General features: G+C 35.3%; 1 long non-coding RNA gene across 1 annotated transcript; it reads left to right on the top strand.

Annotated features, from left to right (window-relative positions):
* The first annotated feature begins 270 nt into the window (after positions 1–270).
* Positions 271–3,935, top strand: LOC126148445 (uncharacterized). The gene is made up of 2 exons (XR_007530445.1): positions 271–495; positions 2,000–3,935. It is a non-coding gene; the product is annotated as an uncharacterized LOC126148445 (long non-coding RNA).
* The last annotated feature ends 1,697 nt before the right edge of the window (positions 3,936–5,632 follow it).

Genomic DNA, 5,632 nt, shown 5'->3' with positions numbered 1-5,632 from the left:
CAAAGAATAAAATTCAAGAGTAATACAGGCAAATCTTCCTTAGTTATTTAGTCATCAGGAACCCACAACATTATAAATCAAAATTTCACCCACAAGAATGTACCCCTCGATGCAAGAACTGGAGCCAACAACAAGACAAACTGAAGATAAGTAAAAAGTTTTTCTTTTATATATCTTACGGCTCTCGAAGCTTTTGAAACTAATCAATACACTAAGAAAAATTTAATGGTGGTGTATGGGAGGATAAGATTACAAGTGGGGGCATCAGCCTTGATCTGTTGACTGATAACCAACTTTTGTCTGTTACAGAAAAAATAGGGATTTGTATCATTTGTAGTTTATATATTAATGAAGTCCCAATCACGCGATGAAAGAAGACCCGAGAGCTGCCCTACAAAGTCAGATCAACAGTGATGATATAATGTCAACAATGGCGGATCAGACGAATTGAAAGAGGACTTTACAACTATGATGAAGGACATCAATAAGAAAAAGGTAAGCACAGACCTTCTGTGAAATTAATTTTTTTTTGTGGACTTGTGTGATTGCTAGGAAAATGAACAGAGATGAGGGTAGTAGTGATGATGGGAAAATGTAGGACGTAGCCTAGACATGTTTGAACCAAGTGAAAGTGTAGTCAGCAAAGAAACAGTTAAAACTGATGTTATGCAGGTGATTTTGACAGAATTGAGTGCAGTTAATGATCAGGTAACAGAAGTAAAAACAGATAATAATAGCAAATTTAGTGCAGTCAATGATCAGTTCACGGCAATACGAACTGAAAATACCAGTCCAGTCAAAGCAGTTTTTCATTAATATCATTCAGAGCAATGGTCCAAACAGTAAAGGTGTGTTACCTGTATGCCTAGAGAATAAAGGTAAATTTTTTAAAAATTTGTTTGGGACCAAATTGATGATAATGTAGATAAACGTGCATTCTGGAGTAAGTTAGCTGTAGTTAGTCAAAATTTGTATCCAAATTGGTGGAATGAAGCGAAAGAAGATCTAAGTAGGAAATGTAATTTTGACAGTAATATATTTTGTGTTCCTTCAGTAATAAGTGATGTTAGTTGTGCTATGGAACCCATTCAGTGTGTACAATCTTCACCTGACATGTGTGTAACCAAAGTAATGCTATGACACCAGTAAAGTTGATAAAACTGCAAAAACAGTGTGGATGTAGCATTTGATGAAATTGAAAGTAATCTCTTACATGAAATGTCTAATAGCAGAGATGATGATTCAGATTTTGGATGTCCTTACATTAAGATTAAGACTGATCAGTGGGAAGGGAATTGTTTAATTGATACAAGTAGCCCAATTTGTGACATATCTGAACAATTTAGAGATGAGATCCAATATAGTAAGAATTTTGTGGAAATGTCCATTGCACATATAAAGATAAGAGGAGCTACTGGTAAGCAAAGTAAGTATGTAAAATGTCAAGTACTGTTAACATTTAGTATAGAGGACAAGACCTGTGAACATGGATGCATAATGCTACCTAGTCTAGAAGAAAATATTCACTATGTTTGTAGATTTATACGACTATATAACTGTGTTTTGTTTTTCTGGAATTTAGTATATAAGATGATGTGATTTTTGAAGTTCTGTCTTACCTATTGACTGAGTTAAAATCAATGATACAATATATAATTGTATTCTGTAATAGATATATGCTTTAGAATTTGATACATACCGGTACATGCCATGAGACTAAAGTAGATCTTTTCGCAATTTTGAAATGGGACAATATTCATAATTTTTACTGCAAAGATTAGGAATTGTATCTGAGCATGTCTGTGTGTATTACCTTATTAGTCCATTCTTTCCATTACATTTAACTCTGAATATTAATGTTTCATATGTGAACACTTTTTAATTGCACCTGACATAAATCCTGTATAATTGACTTTGAAAAGGTACTAAGGAAAACATATTTCATGTGATGTGAAGAAGGTATTGAACAGCATATTCAGTACACAAAACAATGTTTCAGGATTTGATGTGATTGCTAGACAGGAAGTTACCTATCCACTGGAGTGTGTGATAAGAACTCTAAAGAGGAAACTGAAAGATATGGGCGGATCCACTCTCCACTCTGCTGTATGGCCGTACCCAACTGGACCGGTCAACTTACAAGATATCATGGGTGCTGGGTAACGTACTCCAGCATCTGTCGACTGGATCTGTGTTGTGGCTTATATTCGTGAATTGTTAGCCAAGACTGCTAAAAACAGTGTTATTCAGCATAAATGCATGTGTTTTTCAAGTAGGTGGATTGACTTTCCAATGTATTATGTAACTTTAAATCACTATGTATATTTTTTATCAATTGTATATGAATATTCTAGGTCTTTGTGTACATAGGTTAGTTTGTGAAGACAATTAGCAAACAGTATGGAAGACATCTACTAGTATAAACAATATAACAAGATGTATACATGTCTGCTTTGCAAATACTGATTTTGGTTCACAAACTACTGGGTTGTGTCATCATTCAAAGCTATTTATGACTATTTTTACCTGACTTTATCCTGAGTATTGCAATATTGTATCTGACTAGAACTTGAGTTGTGGACAAACTCATGCTTTGCTCTGTTTTGGGTGCCCTTGGTCATTGCGACTGTGTGTGTGTGTGTGTGTGTGTGTGTGTGTGCGCGCTTACGGAGAGTGTACAACCATTGATTGAGGCTAGATGCTTCTTACATTTACTCTTCGCATATACTTGAACTTATTGATATGATTATGAACTTTATTCATTTTGTTGTGTCGAAACATTTTTTGGTAGTTTGTACCCGGTGTGGTTTGGATTCTTGAGTCGATCCCCACATCGTAAACTTAGGCCCTAATATTTTTCCATTGTTTTGTCCTTTCATGAGTCAACATATCCTTGACTACTATGGTATATGTGGCTGATTGATTCCTCCTCATGACTGAATATATTCTTCTGGTCTGTACCTGTTGTCGTGAGTTTTTCGAGTCCGCTCAGTTGTCGTACACTTAGGCTATGACATTTTTTCTCTTCTCTTTTTAAGATTTTGAAGGTTTAATTGTATGGATGTTGATGTACAGTTTATAATTCTAGTAATTTACATTGTCTCTGTATTTATTTCTATAGTTTAGTAGTGTAATGTAGTAGTTTTGACTTTGTATTATTTGTATTGTGACAGTATGTTACACAAATCTGAAAACCATATCTTGATATATGTATAGATTATGACTTGTGTAGTAGATAATTTTCTTAAGTTTTCTGTAATATGTTATGTATCAGATACTTCTATACATCTATCTGCTATCCTGGGCATCATTTTGTAGTGTTTGGCAGACCTTATAATCTGTCACAAATTATTGTAAACACCCTGCTCCCAAATTTTGTGAGGGGGATATTGTAATGGGATATCCTTTTCTAACATAACCTTTTTCTAAAGAAGTAGCCGATACCAGGATTAATCGCGAATCTGGTATAGGCGAACAATCTCGACTGTTTCACTGAAAGGATTTCATTTGATTTTGTATATGATGTAGTATATTTCAGACTAAAATGTATAAAAATAAATTAATTTGTTACACTCTATATGTATGGCTAAAATTACTCTTCTTTTGGAAATATTTGAAATTACGAAATATCTGGCATACTTAAAATTCATAGTATTATTTACACAATCTAACGCTAATTATTAAATTTATTTCTGTATTCATTCATAAAATACTGTTATATGTTGGTGATGATTCTTCTTTTGTCAAGGAAGCTTGTACACCCTTTGGAATATCGTGAGTAGAGCAGAATGTAAGTTGTAGTGGGCATGCCTCTGATTTGAGACAGACATATTTATATGATCGACACTAACAATGTAATTTGGAATATTAAGTGGAAATTGTAAAAACCAAGTGATATTGGAAAATGAGACAAAGAATAAAATTCAAGAATAATACAGGCAAATCTTCATCAGTTATTTAGTCATCAGGAACCTACAACGTTATAAATCAAAATTTCAACCACAAGAATGTACCCCTAAATGCAAGAACTGGAGCCAACAACAAGACAAAATGAAGAAGTAAAAAGTTTTTCTTTGTATATCTTACACCTCTCGAAGCTTTTGAAACTAATGAAGACACTAAGAAAAATTTAATGGTGATGTGTGGGAGGGTAAGATTACAAAGGGGTTCCATGAACTCAGTATCCCCTTTCTGCAAGCCACTTATTAGTGGTCCTTACATTCACTGAAGCATCAGTTGTATGTCAGATCAATGATGATGATGAATCCAGGGTTCTGAATGCCTCTCTGAGAATTGCATGGTCCTCTTTGTTCTGTCATCTCTCTATGTCGACTGCTTCCTTCTTGATGCTGTGTTCGGCCATGGTTCACTCATTCCTGCCAACATTGTCAAATAGTAGCATCACCCCTATTCAAATATTGAATGATTTGCTGACTACTCCAACCAGCTTCTTTGAGCCCAACTACACATTCTTTCTCCAGTGCTGACATCTGCATATATTGTCTACATGCCTTCTGCGAGAGATAGTTACTGTCCAACTAAGTACACCAAATGAAATTTGCAAAGAATTTATGTCCCTTGTTTACTGTTCTTGCCAGCTACATAGTGAAATTGCACTGCAGCATCACACATTCGTCCATTAGCTGCCAAAGTTTAGAGTTTTGCATTTCCTGTTGAGATCTGTTTGAATATCAGTTTGTGACCAATTTGCATAACTCCTTTGTGTTTCACCTTTGTCTTTGTCTATTGATATCTTCAAGTATCATTAATGCAGTAGCAGGTATCATTGCGTCATATTCTTTGTTCAGTATAGCACAACATATGCTGCAGGTATCTAAAGTGAAATATTTGCTACAAGCTTTGGTATAGTAGACAATAAAAAACACATACTGAACTGTTTGTTGCAATTGTGGACATGGATCCAAATAATGAACATAGCTGCAAACATGTGGCTAACTTCATCAGTAACACTATTAGGAATAGAAACATGTTTTCAATGTTGGCGTAAATCTGGCCTTGTGTGTTGCTGTGGTTAATGGCCTTCTGCAAGGTACCAAACATCAAATGTCGACTGTGTTCAGTTCCTTTCACAATGTTCAGAAACTGGTTGAGATGGACTTACCCTCACTGACAGGAGCAATTCCTATCAGATTTGAAACATATTATCATTGACAATGTGTGACGCTTGTCTTCGGTCCCTGAGGGTCAAGACCTTATTATAACTATTGTTCTTACATGCTATTACATGACTATGGCAAATCATTTCTTGTTGGGATACTGGATGGTCTTCGTTGATACTCTTAACAAATCGGACATCATCATCCATGGTGTTGTCTTAGCCACATCAAAACATGATGCATCTTTTATGCCACTCTGTCGTATCTCCATATTGGGCCATCATACTGTGCTTATTCCATACAGCTGACTGGTACATGTGCATCACTTCACTGTCGTAACTTAAATCAGTGGTGGAGTGCCACATGACTGCCTGGTACTAGTTCTACAGTACCAAAAGCACTTCACAGTGAGCAGTGTGATCTTTTAAGAGAGTGACTAATATTTTGTTTGGTGAACTTAATTCACCATTGGGGGATCAAACAAGAACAGTTTGTTAATGTACTGGGTCCTATTC

Source organism: Schistocerca cancellata, chromosome 2 (genome assembly GCF_023864275.1).
Source record: "Schistocerca cancellata isolate TAMUIC-IGC-003103 chromosome 2, iqSchCanc2.1, whole genome shotgun sequence".
In the NCBI taxonomy this organism is placed as follows: Eukaryota; Metazoa; Arthropoda; class Insecta; order Orthoptera; family Acrididae; genus Schistocerca; species Schistocerca cancellata.
The sequence above is the reverse complement of the archived record's forward strand: the minus strand, read 5'-3'. Positions and strand labels throughout refer to the sequence as shown.